This window comes from Cebus imitator, unplaced genomic scaffold, assembly GCF_001604975.1.
Source record: "Cebus imitator isolate Cc_AM_T3 unplaced genomic scaffold, Cebus_imitator-1.0 Scaffold38, whole genome shotgun sequence".
Classification (NCBI taxonomy): Eukaryota; Metazoa; Chordata; class Mammalia; order Primates; family Cebidae; genus Cebus; species Cebus imitator.
In genome coordinates, this window is record NW_016107353.1 from 8,117,321 (window position 1) to 8,141,962 (window position 24,642).

The 24,642-nt window shown below is 43.4% G+C and overlaps 1 protein-coding gene across 9 annotated transcripts in view; it reads left to right on the plus strand.

Annotated features, from left to right (window-relative positions):
- The window catches only part of HHAT (hedgehog acyltransferase), a 354,783-nt gene that overhangs the window by 313,287 nt on the left and 16,854 nt on the right, over positions 1-24,642 (plus strand). The gene's annotated exons all lie outside the window — the stretch shown is intronic.

Below are 24,642 nucleotides of genomic sequence, written 5' to 3' on the forward strand. Positions count from 1 at the left end.
GGCCCTTGGAGGTGAGGAACAAGGAAAGCCAGCCTTCTAGTTCCTGGAAAGTCATTGTCTTTCCCAGGTGATCTAGATCAGGCAAGAGCAGGGATGTGGTAGGTGAAGGCGGGTGAGCTGAAACAGACCCACAGTGACTGTCCTGGATGCACCAATAAGCCATTTTTAAAACAAAGCCAAACTTCCAGCCCCGACCTGCTTCATATTTATCTTCTCCTCTTCTGCCCTTCTCTAACCCCTGACATTGATTACACAGGAAGCAGCAGACAGGAATAACTAGCCTGGCAGTGTATGTCACCCTGCATCAGGCTGGCAGATTGAGGCTTCCTGGCAGGGTAGGCAGAGCCGATACTCCTCTTGAGAGCTGCCCTGTATCCCCCCAACCCAGGCCCGAAGCCTTTGTCCCCCGGTGCCTGCTGGCGCATGTGCCTGCAGAGCCTGTCTGTGCCCTTTTGTTCTCCTCTGGCTATTATAGTTTGCCAGCTGCTGACCACTCTTGCCCAGAGAAGGAGGGAGCTGCTAATTTTAGCCCTACTTAGGTCTCCAGGCAGCACATCTCAGGACTTTTAAAAAATATATTTTTTGGTTACATTTTTATGTGATCTCGGGAAACACAAAATTGGGAAGACTTCACCTGCTATTGGTAAAATGAAAAGAGAAATTTAACATTTCGTTTTAAAAAATAATTGTGCTTCTTTTCTGTTAGAAGTCTCCTGGGGCCAGGGGCATTTCCTAAGGGAGTTAACCTGTAACCCGTGGCTTTTAGTGGGGTAAGAAGACAGAAAACTGAGTGCTAAGCCAGGGGATAGAACATGCTGCCCAGAGAGCACTAGGAAGACATTTTTGGCCTGCCTGGCGGAGGCCAGGCCACCCTGTTTATGACAAGGAAATGTGGATTTTTGCTTGGTAAACCTGCTTTCCCTTTTTCCCCATTGTTTACGTGTTGGGTAGATGGGAACACTCTCATTTGTCTTGGTTACAAGCTGGGTAGACTCAGCGAGAAGACCTTTGAACACATCTGTTGAGTCATGTGCAGCAGGAGGCCATTTGTGTTCTGAGGGTTGTCAATCACAGAAGAGCTGAAAAATACCAGACAGCATAATGGCACAGCGGCCAAACCATGCCTGGATGTCTTCTGGTCACACAGGGTCTGTCTGTGGAGCTGAGCTTTTTCTCAGAAAGTCATTGGGTTTTTTTAATAAGCTAGAAGAAACCAGGTAACTTTTAACTTAAAATTGTTCCTGATCTTGTTTTCTGTTTTGTGTTGAGTTATCCATAACTTACTTTATTCATGTTTTAAGTTAGCCTCTTGATTACTTTTCTAACTTAATGACCTCCCTTTAAGATTGATGGAGGATTGGCTCATGCCTTTTGCATTGCGATATAAAATTTCTGTCATCAGCCAGGGCTTTACTAAGAAAAGCAAAAGTACATGGCAAGGAAATAAGCAATGTGGGAAGCATCTCATCTTATCTGATGCAGGAAAAAAGAGGGACAGTGGTCAGCTGAGTCTGGGTGCAAGGCTAAGATATTTTTACCGAGAATACTGCTAGAAAGTGAGGGCTTTTCGGACATGGGGCTTTGATATGTGCTTTGGAGACAAAAAGGTGAGTGGCCTGAAGATACATCAAAAAGCTGATTTTAAAACAAAGCCAAACTTCTAGCGATCACTTGCCTTAATATCTCTGTCTTCTTAATTTTGTCTTCTGGATGAGAAAGTCACCACAGAGGAGGTAACATCAGAGGTGGGCTTAATGGATGAGTAAGTACCAGATTTGGGGGATGGGACATAGACTGTATAAAGGTATAGAAGCATAAATCATACATTCAGGAACTGCAAGCATTCTGGGATTATAGCAGGAGAGGATGCAAGGTGTGATACTGGTAAGTAAGCTGTTTGCACCAACAGACGCCAGAAAGGTAACTTGAGGATCAGAGAATGAAGTCCATACATGCCATGCTAAGGAGTGTGCACTTCATCCTTAGTAGGCTGAGAGAGGCAGGGGCTACAGGATTTTTGCAAGAGTGTGACATGATTTTCATTTTTGAAGGATCCATATAGAGGTCACGTGAAGGGGAGTAGTCCTAGGTGCAGGGTGATCAGGAGGAAGCTGTGGGAAAGACGATGAGGCTCTCAGCTACGGCTGTGGGGCGTCCAAGGACAGAAAAGATGGAAGAAGAAATCTTCAGAGTTCTCCCAAGGAGAATTTTAGGGAATCAGTTAAGTCTTTGTAATTTGTACAGTAATGGTTTTGGTACCTGAGATGGGCAAAAATGCTTGAGGTTTATCCTTTTTATTTTGTAGCTCATTATAGATTAATTTCTGAAGTTTGGAGAAAGAATGGTCACTCCAGATTTTTCCTCTGTTTCTTTGCCTTTGCCCCTAGAATTTGAAGGGATATGCAGGTGCCAAGGAAAATGCCAACACAGAGAGGTGCTTTGCAGAGATAAGCCGCTTGCTCCATATACTGCCACAAGTAATACTTTTTCCAAGGCCAAGTTTACTCTGGAAGGGGGGTACATTTTATAGAAAGTATTTTGTTCTCTGCAGATATTTTACAAATGTTTCAGGTTCATCTTTTGTTTCCTTGAACAGTGATAAGCATAGGTGCTTTGTAATCTATGTTTGATACTTTAAATATTTTAAATCTGTATGAATCTGTGTCTGCTATATTCTTTTACTGCTGGGTTTTACCCATGACTTCTCTTTCCTTGGATACTTGGTTATCTTTGACTACGTGCTGCTCATTATCTTGGATAATTACCTATGAGGTATTCCTGAGGCCTAGTGAGAATATATCTTCCTCCAGACAAAATCTGTGCTTGTATCTACCAGACCAATGGGCTGACCCAACAGTTACATTTCCTCAGGGAGAGATTCACTTCCCTCCCCTTCTCCTTTGGAGGTGGGAACTAGATTTTCTCTGGTTCGCCCTTAACCTGAGGATGATTATGATTATTTTCTGGGCCCCAACTTAATGTGTCTCTGTGGGCCACCTGTTAGACTCATTGCTTTTGTCAGGCTCTGGGAGTTTTCTTCTGTTCTCTTACCCAAAAGGCTGCAGCACAGCCTGAACAGACAGATGCCTTCAGGACAGAAACATCTTTAAGAACTTTGCCTCCTTTGGGTCTCATTTTCTCTTAGATTCTCATTTTCTCTTAGATTTTGGCCTGGTTATTCCTTACTGTCTTTCTAGAATGTTGCTAGCTGTTTGGAAAAAATTTAAAATACTATTTAGCAATTTTAGGATTCTATTTTCTCCCAGTGGAAGTATTGGTACAAATAACATACCTACCATTGCCAGAAACAGAAGTCTTAGATTCTGCAGAAATCCTGCTTTTCCTCTGAGTCAAACGTGCTAATTGAAACATCTAAGAAATGACAATATGCTTCAAATATAAATAGGAGGTGTTAGGTACACGCTTTATTAGTGAATTCATACTGAATTGCTAAGAGAAGTTAGGTGTGTCTGAGGTATCCCCTGATTTCTGAGGGCTGTTACAGAGGCAGTATAGGGTGATATGGAGGACTCTGGAGTCAGACACAATTGAGCCACTTACTAGAATGGGAACTTAGACTAGGGATCTAACCTCTCTAGCACTCAGATTCCCACCTGTAAATTGAGAAAAATACCTACCTCATAGGGGGTTGTAGGGATTAAATAAGATAGTAAATATAATCTTACACAATTCCTGGCACGTGATGATCCCTTACTAATAGCAGTTGGTATTGGTACTGGTATTATATATATATATACATCTTTTTTTTTTTTTTTGAGACAGAGTTTCACTCTTATTACCCAGGCTGGAGTGCAATGGCGCGATCTCGGCTCACCGCAACCTCTGCCTCCTAGGTTCAGGCAATTCTTCTGCCTCAGCCTCCTGAGTAGCTGGGATTACAGGCACGCACCACCATGCCCAGCTAATTTTTTGTATTTTTAGTAGAGACGGGGTTTCACCATGTTGACCAGGATGGTCTCGATCTCTTGACCTCATGATCCACCCGCCTCGGCCTCCCAAAGTGCTGGGATTACAGGGTACTTGTATTATATTAACACTATTCTGCCACATGGCCCCATTTTTCTTCTGTCAAAATAGTTTGGTGCATATGTACATGCAAAAGAATGAAGTTGGACCCATACCTCACATAATATACAAAAGCTAACTCAAAATGGATCAAAGACCAAAGTGTAAGAGCCAAAACTATAAAACTCTTGAAAGAAGATAAATCTTCATGACCTTGGATTAAACCAGGTGTGGTTCTCAGATAGGACACCAAAGGTACAAGTAACAAAAGAAAAAATAGATCAATTGGGTGTCATCAAAACTGAAAACTTTGGTGCTTCAAAGGACATCAAGAAAATGAAAATATAGCCAGAATATGAGAAAGTTTTGGAAATCATAAAATGATGAGAAACTTGTATCTAGAATACATAACTCAATGATAAAAAAGACAAATCACCCAATTAAAAATGGGCAAAGTGGGCCAAGCGCAGTGGCTCTCGCCTGTAATCCAAGCACTTAGGGAGGCCGAGGCCGGCGGATAATGAGGTCAAGAGATTGAGACCATCCTGGCCAACATGGTGAAACCCTGTCTTTACTAAAAATACAAAAATTAGCTGGGCATGGTGGTACATGCCTGTAGTCCCAGCTATTTGGGAGGCTGAGGCAGGAGAATCACTTGAACCTGGGAGACAGAGGTTGCAGTGAGCCGAGATCGTGCCACTGCACTCCAGCCTGGTGACAGAGTGAAACTCAGCCTGAAACCCAAAAAAGAGCAAAGGAACTGAATAGTTATTTCTGCTAAGAAGATGTACAAATGATTTATAAGCACATGAAGAGAGACATTCAGCGTTGTTAGATACAGGGAAATGCACATACATTGCTGATGGGAGTGTAAAATGAAAAACAGTTTGGGCTACAGCCTGGTAGTTTGTTAAAAAATTAAACACAGAGTTACTATATGGCATAGCAATTCTTCTGTATATGTGCCCAAGAAAAATGAAAGCTTACATTCGCAGAAAAACTTGTACGTGAATTTTCATACCAGCATTCTATGTAATAGCCAAAAACTAGGAACAACCCAAATGTCTGTCAAATGATATGTGGCCTATCCGTACAATGGAATATTATTCAGCAATAAAGAGAACTGAAGTACTGATTTATGCTACAACATGAATGAACCTTGGAAACATGCTAAATGAAAGAAGTCACTCACAAAGGACCACATGTTTTTGATTCTATTTATGAAATGTTCAGAATAGGCAAATCTATACAGAAATAGAGTAGTAGTTGTCTGAAACTGGGAGGAACAGGGATTTGTCGGGTGATAACTAATGGGCATGGGTTTCTTTTTAGGGGATGATGAAATATTCTAAAATTGAATGTGGGTCTTGGCATGGTGGCTTATGCCTGTAATCTCAGCACTTTGGGAGGTTGAGGCAGGAGGATCACTTGCCTTGAGCCCAGTATTTCTAGGTCAGCTTGGGCAACAGAGGGATATCCTGTATGTACAAAAAAAATTCTTTTTAAATAGCCAGGTGTGGTAGCATGTGCCTGTAGTCCCAGCTACTCTGGAGGCCGAGGTGGGAGGATTGCTTGAGCCCAGGAGGCCAAGGCTTCAGGGAACTATGAACACACCACTGCGCTCCAGCCTGGGTGACAGAGTGAGACTCTGCCTCAATATAAAATAATTAAAAATTTAAAAAAATTGATTGTAGTGATGGTTCCACAACTCTGACAATGTTTTAAGAGCCAGTGAATTGTATTCTTTAAATTGGTGAATTGTGTGATATTTGAATCATATCTCAGTAAGCTGTTAAAATCAGTTTAGGGCTAAAAGATAGTTGTTCCGATATGGCTCTATTTGTTCCTCTGTCCATCTATTTGGCTTACCAGCCATTTTATCCGTTCACCCACACACCCAACTGCCTGTCCACTCTTCCTTCCATCAGCCCATTCATTCGTTCATTTACCTTTCCTTCTGTCCTCCCATCTCATCCCATTTTGCCTTCCTCACTCACTGTCAATCCCCCACTCCCCCCAAAAAACCCCAAATCAAAAACTATATTTATTGCTCATCTGCTAAAGTTTAGTCTGTGCTAGTCATCATGTAAGTCTCTGCTTTTCATCATGCTAGTTTGGCATTTCTGATGTGCTTATGACTTGCCACTTAGCATAAGATGACTTTCCCAAGCTCTCCAGAGGAAATGCACTTAATCCATCCAGTAAACAGATGGATGCAGAGATGTGGAGGCTCTGGGGAGTTTGATACATAGCCAGGGCCTTGCTGAAATGGCAGGAACAGCCAGGTCACATGTCGCCTCAGAGAAGTCCTCAGAATGGTGTGTAGAAAATTTTGGGTTTGTTGTTTGCTGTGAGAACTCAGTGTTAAATGCACGCGACACTTGCTCTTGCCTCCTTTCAGTGGCCCAGTGCAGGTTTGATGCCTGGTAGCTGCATTCCTCATTAATAACACAATGTTGAGTGACTTCAAGGTTGACCTGGTTCGCAACAGCTTTCTTAATGAGACTGTCCCCCTTTGTGTCATCATTAGTATGACGTCAGTTCTTCCCTTGCCCAACCTCCAATACAGTTTCCTAACTTTATTGCCCATCAGAGTCACCTGGAAAGATTATTTAAAATGCAGAGTACTGAGCTCCTACCTCTAAGAGATTCTGATTCAGTAGGTCTAGGGTAGCATCCAGGAACCAGTCTTTTAAGGAGCACGCTTAGTGACTTTTGATCGGAATGCTCCTTGGACTACGCTGAGATACTCTACCATAGTTGATCTGTTAATGCCAGCATTAGTTGACAACATGGGAGACTTCTAATTTCTCTTCTAATGCCTGGCTAGTGCTCATTTCTTCAAACCTGGAAGTGTTAATCTATGGCTAAGAAGAAGCCATTACTATTCTGTATATCACCCACTGAGTGGGTAGATTATAGTGCTTTGAGAGTTTTGAAGGTGACAAGAACCCAGCAGCCCTAGGCAACTCTCATATATCCAGTGATACTCCAAACTAACTTATTCAAGTAATCAGCATCTGGAGTTAGAAACATACTGTTTGATATTAGATTTTTGCCTTTCTTCATGTTTTTGGTTTGATAGGAAGAAAAGCTTGACTTTTTGGAGACAAGAGGGAGTGGCCTTAGGAAGAGAATTGTTTGGGGCTAAGGAGTGAAATGAGGAGATGTTATTTGTAATGAAAACTCTTCTCTGACCACAGAATACTGAGTTCTGACTCCAATAAGATGGGCAGTGGGCTTTAAAATGCCTCTAGATCTATACATACCTCAGGATGCTGTGTGGACATGTTTTTGTTTGTTTGTTTGTTTGTTTGTTTTTCTGATGAAGGTATAAACCCAGGAAGTATTCCTAAAAGAGACAGATTTTTTCAATTTTAATAGTAGCATTCCATTTTTTGAACTGAAAAAGATACGTAAGACACATATAGTAAAATGCACAAGTGTTAAATGTGCCAAATGATCAGCTTTTAACATTGAACATGTTTGTTTAGTCAGTACCCAGCATTCTAGAGGTTACTCCTTGTGATCCCTTTTAGTTATAACTCCCTTTAGAGTAACCAACATCCTGATATCTATTAGGTTGGTGCAAAAGTAATTGCAGTTTTTGCCATTACTTTTAATAACAAAACAGCAATTACCTTTGCACCAACCTAATAACAACATAGATTAAATTTTACCTGTGTTTGAACTTTATTTAAATAGAATAATAAGGTACTAGTTGTTCTACTGTAATGCTGCTTTCAAAAATGCAAATTTCCATTATGATTGATGCCCTAAAGAACAATTTGAGCATAATGCAATTTACTGTTTGCCTATATGCAATTTTGTCCTCCAGAAACTCTAAGTGAATGCAGAAAACTTCACTCAGCAAAACTGAGCCTAGTAGGAATACAAAGCATGCACGTACATGCACCTTATATATCTACCAGCTGCCTGGGTTGATTGTGTTATGAGACACACCCATCCACATCTAGTGTTACACACTCCATCCAATCTTAGGCAATGCTTCTTCCACTACGTCACAATAACTTGCAAGCTGCAACCCTTCTTACACCCTCTTCCACAAGCAAATGTCAGGTCTTTCTCAACATGAAATACTATTTATTTTAGTATGTATGTATTTCTTAGCAATTTTACATGTGTAAAACTGTGCCTTCATTTTTATTAGATTTCCCTATTTTTTAGAATTTGTCATTGCCAAAGTTTTGAATGGTTTGTTCCTAACCCTGTCTTTCTCGTAAATCCTATGATTTTAGTTGCATGTGTTTGCATATTGTGTTACTTTTTGGGAACACATACATCATATTAAAGCAGAAGTGACTGTATTTCTCTTTTGTGTCTGGCTCCTTTCGAGATTCTGTTTGAGAGATTTGTCATTATTGTTCTGTGTAGCAATAGTTTATTCATTTTCATTGCCATACAGTATTTCATTGTATGAACATACTGCAATTCATACATCAATTCAACTGATGATGGACTTGTAGATTGTTTTTAGATTGAGACTGTTAAAAATCTTGTATGTATTTCTGTTGAGTACATACGCAGAATTGCTGGATCTTATATGTGTATGTTCTGTGGAAGTCACCAGTTTTCCAATGGGGTTGCACCAATCCTAGTGGCCTCCAATCCTTTCCAAAACTTGTAGCTGTCTTCCTAATTTTAGTTATTCTGGTAGATGTGTTTGGTATCTCATCATGATTTTAATTTGCATTTTCTTGATGACTGAAGTTTAAATATCTTTGCAATATTTATTAGCCACTTGTGTACTCTTTTCTGTGAAATGTCTTTAGAAGTCTTTTGGCCATTTAAAAATAATCAAGTTGATTGGCTTTTTCCTCTAGATTTACAGGCATATATTCTGTGTAAGAATTTTTTTGTTGTTGGTTTTGTATATTGTAAATATGTTCCCTTGCTCGGTGGTTTCCATTTTTTACTCTTTTAATGGTGTTGTCTGAGAGACAAGGTTTTTTACTTTTCATCAAGTCCTATTAGTTCCTTCATTGTTAGTACTTTCTGTGTTCTGGTTAGGAAATATTTGTTTACCCCAGGCTCATGAACATATTGCTCTGTATTATCTTCTATTAATAGAAACTTTACCTTTTTACTTTCCCTACTTACAGCAAAAATCCATTTAGCATTATTTTTGTGTATAATGTGAGATAGGGATCAATATTTTTTTGGTCTATTTGGATATTTAATTGACCAAGAAACATTCATTGAAAAGACCATTGTATCCTCCACAGATGTGTAGTCCAGTCTTTGTCATAAATCAAATGTTTATGGTCTGTTTGTCTCCTGTTGGGCCAATACTGCAGTATCTTAAATCTTGTTGCTGTGAATGTAGTTTCTTAACCTTCATTCTTTAAAATTGCCTTGGTTACACTTAAATTTTTGACTTTGAAAACATCATGTCAGTTTCTACAAAAGAAAAATTAACTTGGTTGGCTTTAGATTGGAATTACACTGAATGTGTATATAAATTTGTTGAGAATTGACACCTCTACAGTATTGGTACATCCTTTATTTAGGAAACAAATATAAAACTCGTAGTCAGTGGTAGTCTTTGATTTCACAAATGAAATAATTATATATAGGTGGGGAAATAGCTTATATATTCCAAAATGTTCTGGAACATACCACGTATCAGAGGGTGAATCACTCCTTCATCTTTTGTAAGCCATCATTGTAATCATGCTAGTTGAAGTTGTAGATGCAGAGATGGAGGAGATCATGATTTAGCACTGGTCTGTGAACATTTTGCAGATTTTGTGTGAACAACCTGCCTGTAAAGAGTGGCATTCATGTTGTCTTTCAGTAGCTTCTTTTTTTTTTTTTTTTTTAATCACCACCAGACGACTTTGTTGGAAGAGAAGAAGGAACATCTTATTCAATTTAATGGACAGATTTAAAAACAACAGAGCTAATTGCAGAAGCATCTGGAAACATTACACAGATGAGCCAGTGGTGTTTAGAGCTGGTAGAAAATGATATATTCATATGCCAAGAATTAAGATGTGATGTTTTTGGAAATTTTTATGGGGAAATTCCTTTTTTTTCTTTTTTTTTCTGTTTTAAGATCTGTAGCTGAAAAGATGGACATTTTGAAGAATTATTTGGAAATTTGGAGGTCCTCTGGCACACTTCTCTCCCAAAGCAGCACACTTACTCCTGTATACTTTGCAGAAGCTGTAGAATTATAGATAGTTAGATCCAAAAATATCTTGGAGAGATCCTGGCCTAACCCTCCCATTTTGGAGAAGACACTAGGTCTAGAGAGGTAACCTTACTTGTACACAACCAGAACTGAGGCCAAATCTCCTGACTGTCAGTCCAGTGCTCATTTCAAGAGTTCAGCATTTCCCAAAGTATTCTCAAAGTATGATCCAAACAAATAGTAATCATCTTGGGAGTGTGAAGTGCTTTGTCTAAGAAGTAGTAGTCTTGGGCCGGATGCTGTGGCTCATGCCTGTAATCCCAGCACTTTGGGAAGCCGAGAGCAGCAGATCGCCTGAGGTCAGGAGTTCGAGACCAGCCTGGCCAACATGATGAAACCCTGTCTCTACTAAAAATACAAAAATTAGCTGGGGGTGGTGGTGGACACCTGTAATCCTAGCTACTCAGGAGGCTGAGGCAGGAAAATTGCTTGAACCTGGGAGGCGGAGGTTGTGGTGAGCCATGATCACACCACTGTTCTCCAGCTTGGGTGACAGAGTGAGACCCCATTTCAAAAAACAAAAAACAAAAAGTAGTAGTCTTGGGAGAGTGAAGTGTTCCATCTAAAAAGGGATTATTGACAAAATTAGTTTGGGAAGTTTTTCATAGCATGTCCTCTTTTGGAAATTTATGATATACATTGGCACTTTTGTCATATGGTAAGGAGAGTTGTTTAATTCACTCTCTTCTAAACATTCAACCATGGGCCACTTTTTGCACAGAACAACTTGTTACAAGGCCTGGGGCACTCCAGGAAACCCGCAGTAGGTGACATGGATCTGTCTGATAGCCTTTGCCACTGGTAGGAGCTCTCCCTGCGACTTCCACTTACTGCCCATGACCGTGTCCTCTGGAGTGGCCATTTGGAGGCAGAGCTCCTCTCACATTTACTAATTGCACTTGCCTGGGCCTTTGCTTATGTTAATGTATTTAGCTCTCACAAAATTCTCTAGAAGGGTAGTTAGTATAACCTCTGCTTTGCAGTTCTGCAACTGAGACCTGCCCTCCCAGCTCAGCTGAGAAAAAAGATAATGGGAAACTCCTCACGCCTGTGCTTCGGCAAGTTTTGAGTCCTCCAAAATCTGCTGACTTTGTTTGCTTTTTTGAATTCTCTGGTAGCTGCTTTGTGTATTTTGCGTGGAGTTTTTTGTGTAAGTAGCGGGAGATCATAGCGGAACCAGAAGTCTCTATTTACTTTTAAATGTATTTGATTTTTGTTACAAGAGACTTCTAAGCAGCTGGACTTTAAGGCCTATTTTTGAAAACTCCTGAGAATAAAAAGGACTATGCATATTATTATACTAATGCAGAAAAAAATATTTACAAACTCCCCAGCCTGAGCCTCTTGTGCTGGCAGGATAAGTTCCTGTTTTCTAATCTCTAAAGGAACAAATGGGTGTTCTCACCACTGTGTGCTCTATTCTAATCCTTTTAGGCCTAATGAAGAGGCTGTGAACATCTCCCTGAGCTCTAGGATTAAAAGTCAAGACAAAAGCCCATAAGACAAGAACACACTGAATCCTATTTCTTGCTCTTATGAAAATTACATTATCTCTTGGAAAGAAAAGCTGTATTTCTTTTGCCAGTATTTTATCACACTTAGGAAAATTTGAAAAGAACAGAAAAGGAAGAAAATGACCTATAATCCCATAACCCAGAGATAATCACTGCTAAGATTTTCTTTTTGCTTACAGATCTAGCAGAAATACTTCTTTATCTTCTGTTTACAAATTTACTACAGTATTAACCACGGAATATAAAAATGATTATCAACTGAAACACTAGATATTTTTTATATAAAATATCTTCTCCTTGTGTGTTTAAAATCTGAGAAATTCACGGCTAGTTGGCAATAAATGAAAATCTGTAATTTGTTTATTTTAAAATAAAAAAAATCCCCAGCTATTCCAATTTTGAGTAAAATTGTACACTAAAATCTTCAAAGAAAAAAGAGATGCAGTAACGGATGATTTCTTCCCACTGTATTAGCTTCCTCGAACTGCCATGGCAAAGACCGCAAACTGGAGGGCTTAGGTAACAAATGTATTCTCTCCCAGTTCTGGAGGCTTGAAATCCATAATCCAAGTGTCGGAAGTGCATTCTCTCTTGGAGACTTGGTAGAATCCTGCCTTGACTCTCCCTTGCTCTTTTCATGTTCTTTGGCTGCTAGCTACATCACTCCTGTCTGTCTCTGTCTCTTTTCTCTTCTGATGAGGACACCAGTCTTAATTTAGGGCCTACCCTCACTGAAGGTGACCTCATTTTAACTTCACTACATCTGCAAAGACCCTACTTCGAAATAACATTACATTCTGAGGTACTAAGGGTGATGACTTACACATCTTTTTTGGGGAACATGATTTAACCTATAAGACCTACCATTTGATCCTTTTCCCCATTCCACTGCGGCCATTTTCCTCCAGCCAGGATGCCTGTCTCTCCACTGTGACCAGCAGAGCTGCCTCAGACAGAAATGTCATGTGGCACATTTTGGGGAATTGCTTTATGCAGTACCTGACCACCACCCTCCCCGCTTCCCCCCACCTCCAGCCCTGTAACCCCTTCTTCTCCTCTTCTACCCTCACCCCTTAGATCTGGCAATATCTCTGGCAAGGAGTTAGAACCTTACCAGAGCTGAGGACCTCTTTCGGGTTTTCACAAGAACGAAAAGTCAAGGGTAAATGTGAAACTATGTGGAGGAAACAGATTTTTCTTCTTAAATTTCCAGATTCAGAAACAATTGTTGAACATCTGTTATGTCTAGGCACTGGGCTAATTTCCTTTAATCTGCGTAACGTCATTTATTTTAAATGCTATACACCTTTTATTGCTGAGGAGGCAGTTTTAGGTAGGTCAAGTCAATGGTAGGTACATTTCAGAGTGGGATTTTAAATCTGCAATGGCAGCCTGAAGGTAGAACAATTGTAGTAAAGAGTCTGGCTCCATTTCTGATACTTGACTGCTGTCAACTTTCAAGCCCCACCCCTCTGTTTTCATGCGTTACACCTCTGGGTGAGCCCATAAGAAAACAGACCTGCCCCTTCCCTGGGAGCTGGTAGGAAGTTCAAACCAAACAAACCCAACCACTGGCCTGACCCTCACCAATAAAAACCAAAGCCACTTGCCCTTCTCTTTGCTGAAGCTGGTTTGGAATGGCTTGGATCCCCACTATCTCCAGAAAACCTCATTATTTGAGTAATAACCTTTTCAAACCCTCCTGGTGCAGTATGATATCATCAGTCTCAATGTCTGAGCCACTTTTGCATAGAGAATCTGCGGAACAACCACAGATAAAAATATTCAAGTAAATTGAGTGCTGCCTTGCTGATCCTCAGAGGCCTGGTGTGAACATATAGTCAGCATACGTTAAGTTGAAGGAGACTTGAAAACGTGCATTTATTGTTCGGGTCCGTTCTCCCCAGCAGTATACTTGGTGAGGGCAGTGATGGAGCAAGGTTCTTTCCGTCTCTGCAGCATTTTGTTTCTTTTCTTCTGTTTTAAGCTGTTGCACAGCTCTGAGTTCCTTACTCATTGGTGAAGGTCTTAAATCTTTTCCTTCTTATCCAGTCTGCTTATTCAGTGCTATTTGGTTATTAACCCAAGACCCTATATTTATATACACTTACTGTTAAAGCCCCGCAAGCTGATTGATTATGCACAACATGCATTCTCCAGAACATGCATTCTCCAGCAGATATTGTTTTCCCCCAGGTGAGGATTTATTTGTCCTATAGAGAAATGAGTGGCTGTATGTCTACATGTGGGTTACTACATAATGCAGGATTAATTTGAAAATTGCATGGAGGTCTGAGTGTGCATTATGCAAAATGCAAAAGTTGGTTGTTTTATGAGCATTTGAGTTAACACAACCGCATACAGAAATGTTCAGGGAATTTGTGGTTCAGTTCAAGTGATACCAGGATTGAGCCTTTTAAAAACAGACCCTTCCCAGCATAATGATTCTATAATTTATTCAGACTCAGGCATCTAGTGCTGTTGAATTTTGTGTTAAATAACCCAACTGGTATATATGAAAACAGCTTCTAGTAAGTCATATCCTTGGAATCAGCCCAAACTGTATATCTTGGCCTCAGCAAATACTTCAAGAGGGGAGAAGGGATACTTAGCATAAATTTGGCTATATATTCAACTCTGTATGTAATAAATGGGAATTATTCTCAGATACATGGCTGTCTTCAGAGGGGGTTTGAAATCTCATTCTGGCTCCCCTCTGACCACTCAGTGCACCCAGGATCCCCTTTTACTTCCTTTGTCTAAGTGAGCTAGGAATAGAGACTCATCTTCACTTGTCTAAGCATAGCATAATTGCCACAGGAAATTGGCATGGCATCACAAAATAAGCCATGACTTCACATCAGCTCCTAAAAAGCTGGAGAGGCCTGAGTGGGTCAGACCAAGGTAACCCTGGCACAGGGTCGGTCACACAGAATGCAGCAATGATTGCTAGTGTTGGGACCTAACATCGTCATGACTGAGATAGAGCTATATGACCCTCAGATAGTGGAGTAATGCAGTATAGTTCCCGGTGTGAGGATGGGCTGGCTGCCGGGAGCCATGGCACTGTCCGTGCTGTGTCTGCCTAAAGGTTTTATGTCATCTCTGGCAGTAGCCACATGGCAATCAGAGTGAGGAACAACCTTGACCTGTCCTATGTGTTGTTAACTAGCACGTCCCACTTACGGGTAATGGGGAAGCAGGATGTTGGAGTGTTAGACTTGGGGATACAGGTCAGTATGACAGAAATCACGCTACCGACAAACCCTATGGTGTTGAAGGGGTCATAGGTTTATATGGAAGCAGCTTATTTGGAAGTTAAAAACAATAAAACAGCAAGATGTTTTTGCAAGGAGAGTATCTTCAGGGTTTGTGCCTCCATCCTGCATAGGCTACTCATATCATTTAGCATCAGACATGTGCTTGTTCAATGACAAGTGTTAGGCATAAGGGAAGCTTTTTGAATTTATAGTTGAGAGATGTCAAAGAACATTCCTGCCATAGTTTTTCCCCTGCTTCCCCAGTAGAAAGGGGAAAAAACCTGTTCATCTTGCCTATACGGCATGATGCCAAGGACTGGGATATTGAACACTGCTCTGAAACAGCTCAAGTTTGCTGCTGAGATTTGAGTTTCTTACTATTTCCCATTCTTGAATCATGTTGAATAAATGGAGAATCAAATGGCTCTTATTCTCATCATGGTTTTGTGAGTAGGGATTGATAATCCTGGTTTTAAAGACAAGAAAGCAAGAGGCTCAGAGAAGCTGGTGTACAGAGCCAGCAATTGATGGAGCTCAGGACTCTTCGGTCCGAGAGCAGGGCTCTTTTCACTGTCTGTGGCTGGGAGTTCTGGCTCCCAAAACTGGCCCCAACTATGGAGATAGGACATCTTACTCCTTTCTTCTTGTGGTTCTGCACCCTAGAAAGTATGCTGACGTTTTTAAGGGTCATTCATAAAAAGGGTTGAACTATAGGTGCGTTTTTGGGAGCATAGTTTGATTATTTTTTCTTGTCATTAAAAGTAAACACAATACAAGGGCCTTTTGTTTGCAGCTTTGGAATTTAGCCAATTATAAATACGTTTAAAGGGATTCAGATCTAACTTGAGCTCTTAATCAGAGCATTTGGAGGCTCTTGGATAGAAGATATATTTAATCTCTTTCTAGATCAGCTGGATATCCCTGCATAGTTGTTAGTTTAGACAAGATGAGCCTTGGAGCCCTTCTTTGCTTATAATGTGTTGTGGGGCATGGTGAGGTTTTCGAATGAGCTAGAGGCCCATGGGCCTGAAGCAAGCCTATAATTTATGAATTTATTTGCTTGATGGCACACTCCTTCCTAGTTTGTCCATGAGGGGCAAATATAATTTTTCAAGATACTCTCATATTATAAATTTAGAAAGGGAAAGAGAAACTCATCAGCTATATGAAATTCCACTGAGTAAATATATTGGCAAGCTGTAGATAATTGTCAATTGTAGATACAGTTGCATCCCTGAGGGGAGAGAGGAACCAGCTCAGAATGGAGCCCGGAGTAATTGTGACTTTGATCACAGGAGAAGGAGGACACTTGATGGGAACTCCTCTAGTTGATTCTCCATAAAGGTTGTGAACCCCCTAAGTTCTGGGTTCGTCTTCTTCATCTTCTGTGCATGGCAAATGCCTCCATCATCTCTCCAGACTCAGCAGAATTATTGCCTCTCCTTTCCTGGTGCTTCTGATACTACAGGGGCAGCACTGATCAGCCTCTGGTCTCTAATTGTGAGTTAGAGGATATATCCATCAAGATCCAGTTTGAAAAATGGAGATCACATTAGGTATTTAGGCAGCAGGGATTTAATCTAGGGAATTACACAAGAATTCGAAGGCTGAAAGAGCAAAAAGGGACACTGAGGCATCCCAGATATAAGTCACTGTAGAAGCAGTTACTGTCCCTAGGGCTGAGAAACACAAGGGAAGAAGTGAGTCACTAGAATCTAGGATCTCAGAGAAGGGGCCCCTAGTAGCTGTGCTTAGACCTCTGAAGGGTACTCTGGCTTATGACTGAACCTCAGACCAGGGGGGCTGCGCAGCCAGCTCTCAGGCCCCAAGGGAGGTGAGTGCTGCTGAGGTTGAGAGTGTCAATAGAAGCTGAAGGCTGGACCCACTGCTGCCTTCTAGAGCTGAAGGGACATTGACAAGAACTGGAAACAGGAAGGAAGTTCTTCTTCCCGCTATTTTGCAATACGAATTGCTCAGATGGAGATGCAAAACAAGCTTAGTCATAGGGCCTGAACCATCCCAGAGGATCATGGAAAACCTGGGCATCCCAATAAATAAAGCAGGCACCTGGGCTTGCCCTGGTGGCCTCTAGGCCAGGGCTTGGTTGTCAGTAAGGGCAACTCAGGAAAGGGGCTAATGGAGCTGGAGGTGGGGGACCCACAGGAGCCCTGAGCTTTGACCCCGTGAGGCCCAGAAATGGCGTGGCTGAGGCTAATACATCATCCATCCTAACTGGCTCTGAACTGAAGGAAAACTTAGCTGTCAGGACCTGGAGGAAGTAATTGGGATAGATGCTGGATACACATCAGCAATCAATCATGACATTTCCGTGAGAGAAGTCTTAATGAGAAAGGCCTTGCCCTCCCCACCAAGTAATGTTAAATGGGTGAGTGGATGGGCTGGATAGATAGAATGAAGGGGACTGGAAAAGAGACAGCAGGGAGGGGAGGGAGGAATAAAGAAAGGAAAGAAAGAGGAATCAAAACAAATTCTTACCTCTAGCTCTCCAGCTGAAGGGTTGTATAGAGTGAAAACGGAAGTAACATACAGCCTCTCCTGTAGATGGTGGCTCACTGTGAACCCCTTGAAGAGATTATGATGCCAGTAGTAAGGAAGTTGGTTTTGATTTCCTCATGTAATAAAGATTCAAATCCGTGAAATCTGAGCTGCTACAGGGGGCAGAACCCAGGGCCCATTGTATTCTTTGAGCGCAGAGCCCAGCGTGTGAGCACCTGGAGATCTCAGGGTGCCTTTGTCAACTACTCCCGACCAAGCAGGCAGTCCCAGGCCTGGCCCTGCCTGTGGAGGCTCCCCTCAAACTCAGTGCCCTTGCCCATGCCATCCAAGAGGGCTGCAGAACATTCTTCAAGCTGATGCAGTAATAAGAGTCTCACTCCTGCAGATCTGTAAGAAAAAGGCACCAGCCTGTTAGAAGAATGGGGAAAGGGCGCAGAGAGTTCCCAGAAAAAGGAAACGCAAATGTCTCTGAAGCAAATGAGAAAAGGCTCAATCTCACTCTGCAACAGAGAAATACAAATTGAAAGTAGGACAAGGTACTGCACCAGGTTGGCATAGGTCAAAAAGTTTCACCTCATAGATTCCTGTAGGTGTATAAAGTGCTAACTCCTCTGGAGAGAGCAGGTTGGCAGTATCTCTCAAAAGTGACCTGAGAGTTCCATTTCTAGGACTTTGACATCCAGACATAATTTTGCACATGTGAAATAAAATATACAAGGATATCTATTGTAATAGCAAAAGATTGGAATGGAGATAAATGTCCATTGGAGGCCACCAGGTGAATCAATTATGGCACATCCATTCTGCGGAATTCTTCCAAGCTGTCAGAAAGATCAAAACAGCTTTATGCACATGTGCTTGGGACGATTCCCAAAATGTAGAACCTTAAAAAATAGGAATGAACAGTGTGTGTAGTACTTAGGTTCAAAACAATACATACTTTAGAACGAAAAGGCAAACACCAGCTGGGTGCAGTGGCTCACACCTGTAATCCAGCACTTTGGGAGGGTAAGGCTGGCAGATAGCTTGAGCCCAGGAGTTCAAGACCAGCCTTGGCAACGTAGTGAAACTCCATCTCTAAAAAATACACAAAAATTATCTGGGTAAGGTGGTGTAATCCTGTGGTCCCAGCTACTTGGGGGACTGAGGTGGGAGGATAGCTTGAACCCAAGAGGTTGAGGCTGTAGTGAGCTGAGATTGCGCCACTGCACTCTAGCCTGGATGATAGAGCGAGACCCTGTCTCAGAAAAAGTTAAATACCATTTAAAAATGTGTACGTTTCCCTGTGCATACAGTATCTGTGGGAGGATAAACAAGGAAATGAGAACAGAAGATGCCTATAGGGAGAGGAATTGAGGGATTAGATAGAGGAGTCAGGGGAGATTTCCTTTTTCCTGGCTGCCCTTTGGTACATTTTATATTTTATATTGTGCATTGTCTGTTCAAAAAGATTACGTTTTCTGAAAAAACATCTTTTCTCAGTCTTGCTGGAAGTCACAGCAGCCGAGGTGCTGGGGCAGGAGCGGGAGGGCAGGCCTTCTGCTTGTTGAGGGAGAATCTTCATGGAGGATGGAAACCACCAGAAGGTATGTGCCTGGGACAGTGGAATAGTGAGGTGTGGTTGGACAGCGAGGCATGGTTGGCCTTTCCCGTTCCTGCACTAGTGACCAATAGAGTCAAGCAGTCCCCACTTCCACATGTCCTTAGTCCTGTCTGCTCCTGTGTCCTCTCCGCGGGCTCTCAGTGTTCTGGAACTCACACCAGGAATGCCTGGGTGCTTCCCTCCTCTAAGGGCAGAGGCCAGTTCTCCCGTCCCAGCTGCCCTGGCTCTTGGCATAGTGCCCAGCACACAGAAAAGGCATAATAAATGTTGAATGAATCATTCCTTAACCCATCAGGAAACATACTGGGCTGCTTCTTTTATTATTTTGTTATTTAACATCAGGAAACACACGGGTTTGACATCAGATTCTTGCCTCCCTAACTGAAAGGCAGCCTTTCAATCTTTTGTATCCTAGCACTTGGCCTACTGCTCTGTATATATAGTAGGAGCTCAATAAGTGTTGAATGCTGAGAGTCACATGATGGTTAGCTTATCTTCAGATCAGATTGTTCCCAGCCAAACGGCAAGAACAGAGCTTTATCTTCCCCATGGAATGAGTATGCGCCAGCACCTAGGAAGGAGGTGGGAGGCTCTGCAATGGGAAGGGTTCCAAGAGCATAGGTCAGTACTCCCAAGGATGACGTCAGAGATGTACCAGGGGCACTGGAACTGTCAGAGTTCCTTCTTTAGACATCACCTCAAGCTCCAGTTTTTGGGACGCATATGGGGAGAAGTCCAGATCCAAGCCATAGGGCTGACCCTTGTAGATACTACCCCATGAGTTTAGAGTCAGAGGAAGCCCATTGAAGGAGGCTGGTTCCACGTCCCGAATTGACCCACAACCAAAGAAGCATCTGGATACTCTACAAGGACTCCATCATGTAAATATTGTGCTCTGAGGTCACAAACATAACCAGCCAGAAGCTGCGACTGCTGAGGCCCCTTCCCCGGAGGCCAATAATTAACCCCATGTAAAGATTACCAGGAAGAGAATAAATAGCTGGGAAAAGTTTCCCAAAGGATCCTGGCCTCTCTGCCACTCCAGCTGCCTGAACAGAAAGCATGGAGGAGGCAGGGAAGGTGCTAATGCCTTGTCAGTGACTATCGCAATCACTGAGATCCTGCTGCCTTGATTGGCTGCTTCCTTAATCCACGTCAATGGCCCCCTGTCTTGTCTCCTCTGACCCTGTAGACAATTGGTTACTGGTGTTTGATTGTGGGCAGATCAGCTGGTGAAGAGGAAATGCTTTCCTGTTAGCTCCTGCAAAGTGTTAGGAAACCTAGGAAGCAGGGGGCACCCATCCCAATCTGGGCTCGGAGCACCCACCAGGACTTGCCTGCTGTCCCAGGGAGACCTGCCCTCAATGCTGGGAACACAGTGTTCCTTCAGAGCAGGGACTGTAAGGCGCAAAAACATCTTCCTCTGTAATCAAAGTGCAAAAAAAGTATCTGAGTCACTTTATATGTCAGGTAAATATCCTCATGAGCATGTCATTAAAAATTTGCCATTTTCCCTGACGTTTCCACAGCTTGCTAGAACATTGCCTTCTGCTCCAGTTACAGACAAATGCCCCTCCTCTCCCTGCTTCTGCAGTGGTCTTTTAGCTTTTTCCTTGGACCGACTTTCTGCGGAGAGGGAAGGATGATTAGAAGTCTTACATATTATAATGTCTTAGAATTAGAAGGGACCTTCATGGGGGTCATCTGGTCCCACCTTCCCTCAGAGGCAGATGTCCTCAATGGATGCCTTCCTAACAGAGAGCTGCCTAAACTGCCCAGATGCTGAGTGATGCCAAGGAAGATGCCCACTTTCAGTTAGGAGGCTCTAAATGTTCCATGTTCCTTTTGATAGTGGCCAAAATGCATCTCCTGTCCCTTCCATCTGTTGGTCCAGGTTCTGTCTTCTGGAGTGACATAGACTAAGTCCATTTCCCTTTCCAGGTGACCTCATGGCCTTTGTCCAGGCTACACTTTTATTTGTCTTCATGTTCCTATGTGGGGCCCTTCTAGACCTCCAGGAAGTGGCTTCTGTGTGACAGTGTCACTTGTACAGCATGGCACTTGGAACCGGTCAACCTCGCTGGAGTCCAGAGTCACACATGTGCTTACTCTCAGGCTGAGCACACATCCCTCCCCCCACCCTGTCCCGTGAGCTCCTTGTTTCCCATGTGGCCTGAGATGACAGCAGCAGTGACCTTGGCTCCTCTCCAGGGCCAGCAGCCATGTTCGTCCCCTGCTCCCCCACGGCTCCATATCCTTTCGCTCCTGCAGGGGAAGTGGGTCACACCAGGAGGAGCAGCTATGGTGTGAGACAGCCCAGCGCCTCTCCGCTCACCCCCAGCAGAACTCCTGGTTGCCAGGGTTTCCATGTGGTTTGATGGGGGAAGGCTGGAATGTGCCGTCTTCTGTATTCCTTTTCTCTCTCCTGAGCAGTGATATAAGAGCCCTTGCCCCATCCCTGCACAGCTCTCTCACACTTCTTTAGCAAAAAGAGGCCCCAGATTCCCTGCCACCCTAGTGGGGCTCTCTGTGCTGCCTCCTCTAGGTGCCCAGGACCCCCTAAATGTACTGTGCTCCCAAGGCATGGCAAGCTGCTTCCCCTCCAGCTGGCTGGCTGCAGGGGGAGATGTGGACAGCACCACCATTATAGCATCCCTGAGCTTGGACACCTCTGCCTGTGTTGCCCACGTCCCTCCTTATACAGGACCTAGGAGATGAGATGCCTTTTCCATTTGTGAATGTTAGGGCCACGTTTTTTCCCCAAAACTGATCTCAGAACTGTTCTGTTTCTGCCAAGTTCCTTTTGAAAAAGGCAGCTCAGGTGGTTAAAATCAGCACTAGCGAGACCAAACCTATGGCCTCAGGATCCTTCAAGAGAAAAGGCTCCACAGCCAGCTACTGCCTCGCAGGCACAGCCTGGCCTGCCCTGGGCCAGGCAGGAGGAACAGGGGAGACAGTGGGGCTGTCTCTGGACATCCCAGCCTCACTCCTGGATGAAGAGCAGCAGCTGCTGGAAGATGAATTACAGAAAAGCTCTTGCTCCACAGTACCTCCAGCTTTCAACCAGTCCCAATCTTCAGTGTGTTGATGAGCAAAATAGACTTCTGCAGACACAGTGGGAGCATCAAGGTAAGAACAAAGCCACCTTTGACAGGCAGGAACATTTCCTTCCCCTTTCAGAGTAGTGGCCGGCATTCCTAGCCCATCGTGGTTTCTGAGAGCTCTGGGAAGAGCTGTTACAGCAGTGGCTGCTGCCCCTGGGAACTTGGCTTTATCATTCTGTTCTTTGCTCAGAAATTCAAGTCAAGTAATTTGGAATCCTTTATTCAACAACTGCTTTAGGAAAAGAACATGTCAGAAGCATCTGCTGACGTCACCTTTGAGATGTTCACGTCGGTTAGGCATTGCTCTCTTTCCTTTCCCTTTCAGCTCTTTCTGGCATTTTCATCTGGTGGTGGTAGGAGAGGGGGTGTGTGGAGTGCATTCCTGTCCTTCCCTCTGCTGGTGAGTTCAGGTGTTCGGGGCCAGTGTGCACCAGGTGCCTCTTCTCCCAGGCACCTCCATCAACTGACTTTGTATTGCACAGGCTTGGAAAACAAGGGCCACATGTACATACAGGATGTGGTCTTGATCAGGGGTTTTGCTACAACTATTATTTTTGATGGCCTGAAGCAGGAATCTGACAGTCTTGAGAATGGGTCCTCTGAAGTCAACAATACTGTTTCTTTAGTCTCGTCTTTGTTTATTCATTGACCATTTTACCATGCATGCCTGGTTCCAGGGAGGTGGGAAGAAGGCAGGTTCACAGGCCCTCAGACCTGCTTCTACCTCCCATCAAATGAGGAATCTCCTCCCTCATGTTCCAGCCCACACACCGTCCTGCCCCTGCCCGAGGAAGCTCAGTCTCTCAAGCCTGTTTTGATGTCCAAGGTCTGGCTCAAGTGTCCTTTTCCTCCCAGCGTGTGCTCTTTCTGCCCAGCCCTGCTCCTGAGGGTGCTCCCACTCCTGGCATCACTCTTCCGAGGTAGACTTTTATGTATTTGCAGCAACCATCTTCTCCTCTGCAGAGTCTTCGCGTTTCCAGGTAGCTATTACTTCATCCGTCAACCACTCCTCCCATACCGTGTTCCCACACCTCGGCCACTCCGTGTTTGTATAGTCGGATGAGAAAACAAAACCTGCGAAGTTCAGCTGTTTCTGTCTTGGTCAATTTTAACTTAGTAGTATCAGCTCATCTTCCTGGCCTACCTAGTTTTTGGAAATCCTATCTCTGTCATCTGTGTCATACCTGAGCCTTTTGTCATCTGCACAATTGGATCCCAGAGCTGTAGATCTGAAACTAAGGTGTAGGGGACGAGTGTGGTGGCCCCAGGGTGTGCCCTCAGCACGCTACGCGAAGGTGGCACCTTCGCAAAAGGCCTCAAATGAAGATGCAGACTGTGCCTGTGGCAAGAATCCAGGCTTCCTGTCTGAATGCTAAGCACACAGTAGGTGCTTCATAAATACAGATGTGGGTGAGTAGTTGTCAGGGCCGTTGACAAAAAGCCTGATTCATGGCGTGCCATCCCTGTTTCAGGAAAGTGGCTTCCATAAGCTCATTTGCTAGGCAGCATCCACTGTGTTTTATAGTGTGGTCATGAATTAATAATGAACAACAGCCCTAATTGGGCTAGAATGAAAACACAGGTTAAAGAAGAGAAACAGCTGGGGAAGTGTGTTCTGACTGTGCAGCCTTTCGCCCCAGTGCCCCGATTTAGGGGTGTAGCAATCACTGCAGTGGGTGGTTCTCTGGAAAGTAGGTCCCCCACCCAGTTGCCCCTGGAGAGAGGAAATGTGTGTTTTTTTCAGCACCCCTGCTGCTTGTGCTGTCAGGATAAGGAAAAATGGCTCTGGCTGGTTCTCCCTGCTCCCTACATTTCACGTGGAATGATTTTACTTCATGGAAGTGAGTGCTTTAGTAAGTGCTTGCCTGCAGGGCTTGGATCGGGAGTCAGGGAAGGATGAAAAATGCAGTAGAAGTTGGCCTCATCAGGATGTGAAATTGACTGTGAACAATGTGATTTATTAAAGACTACTGTTTGTGCAGGTTGAAATGTGCCTGAAGCTCCCAGCAATGGTCTCTTGGTCAGAATGGAGGAAGCTCCTGAGGGTGGTCCCAGCTGCCCCTTCCCCTCTCTCCTTGCCAAATTCCCACACAGGCTCAGCCTGTAGCAAGGGCCATATAATTGTGGCTATAACAGTTTTAATAAAGGATCATGCAGGCAGTGGGAACATGCTCTTCAATGCTCATAGCCTAAATTAGACACTAACCAAGACAAAGGACATAAGCATGCTTATCCATGCTTTCTCTGTCTCCCACTACAAAGATGAGAAAGGGCGGCCCCAGGAGATGGGGGGACTAAGTGACTGAGTGATAGCTGAGGCCTGAAAACACCATCCTGAAGCTCCTCCCTCCCTATTACTTTGGGTGCCTGGAGTAGGGGCATGAGTGAGATTTGGAGACCA